This window comes from Emiliania huxleyi (genome assembly GCF_000372725.1).
Source record: "Emiliania huxleyi CCMP1516 unplaced genomic scaffold EMIHUscaffold_264, whole genome shotgun sequence".
In the NCBI taxonomy this organism is placed as follows: Eukaryota; Haptophyta; order Isochrysidales; family Noelaerhabdaceae; genus Emiliania; species Emiliania huxleyi.
In genome coordinates this window covers 1,219-2,683 of record NW_005200057.1, presented here as the reverse complement: position 1 = coordinate 2,683, position 1,465 = coordinate 1,219, and positions in this window count along the sequence as shown.

Here is a 1,465-nt window from a genome sequence, read left to right as displayed (position 1 = left end):
AGAGCTGCGAGAGCCCAGGGGTGGCTCGCCGCGCGCGCTCTCTACCGCTGCCGCCGCGCCCCCCTCGCCGTCTGTTTCCCTCCGGTCGGGAGGCCTGCTGTGTGCGCAGCGCGTGCGCGCACCGCACACCACATACTCGAGTACGGCGGGAAACAGACGGCGAGGGGGGCGCGGCGGCAGCGGTGCAGCGCGCGCGCGGCGCGCGCGACGGAGGGGCGGAGCAGCGACCGCGCGCGCGGCTCTGGGCCGGCGCGGGGCCCCCCGGAGGCACCGTGCGCCGCGCCGCAGTGCGGAAACGGGGCTCCGGCTCCGTTAGTCTCCGTTAGCACCGACTTCCCGATTAAGTACGGTTAAGTAGAGGGCAGATTTGGAGAGATCTCGAGGAGTACATACAGATAGACCCTCCAACCATCAGAAAACTCCGACCTGATCGGTCGTACTGACCGCCGACAGATCACTCCAGACAGCAGACAGCCCGACGTCTGCACGCGGCCGGCCGGGCGAGAGGCTTGACACGATCCGACCCTGCGACCCTGACGCTGCTGCTCTAGCTATCAGACATGCACTGCTGACTGCTGCCACAATGTGCGACAGTGCTGGCCCACTTGGCGGCCTTCCCGGTCAGTGGTGAGGCGCAGTTCAGAGCTGTCGATGGCGCGATGCCGCACTGACTGGTCCCACATTGGTGACACGAGACCACCACGTTTGCCGGTCCAAGAGAGAGGCACCGGCGCTGTCCTGACTCCTGAGAAGGTGCGTGGTCCCATGCGCGCGAGGCTGTGTAGGCATAGCCTCGAGAGGGCCAGCAGCCAATCCGAGGCGACGCGCTCATTGCGCCAGAAGCGTGCACACGATGGAAGGACACCTTCCTACTGGCCGTACGATCAGGTCGTCACTGTGAATGCTTGATACTAAGGCCGCGAGCTATGCAGGTGATCAATTGTGCATCATGGCACGGTCAGCAGCGCCGACAGGCTGTCGCATGTGCAAAGCATACAAGAAGGGGAGAAACGAGAGGAGAGACGCCACAGTGATGACGAAGCGCAGAGACTACGGCTTTAGCGCAGACGAGAGCAGGCTGGCCAGCAGGGCAGACCCGGGGACGGGGGAGTCGGAGCGGACGGCATCGGCCGCCGAGGGAACGTTGGGAAGAGGCACGAGGAGGGGGAGGACCTCAACCAACTATGGAGGACCCGAGCGCCGCCAGACCCCAGACCCCAGACGACGCAGGGCAGACGACGGGGGAGAGCTGGAGCAGACGCGCAGGGCGAGACGAGGGAAGGAGCAGGACTTTGCGGAGATCAGCAGGAGGATGTACGAAGAGATTAGGAGCAGCAGCGAGGCAGGGACCCGAGGGACCATGTGGAAGATGGCTAGTGCTAGGGTCCCCCATCGGGAGGACGACCCCGGCTAGTCACCGACCACACCCACAAAGAACCCTGCACAAAGACCGCACGGGCGCGGG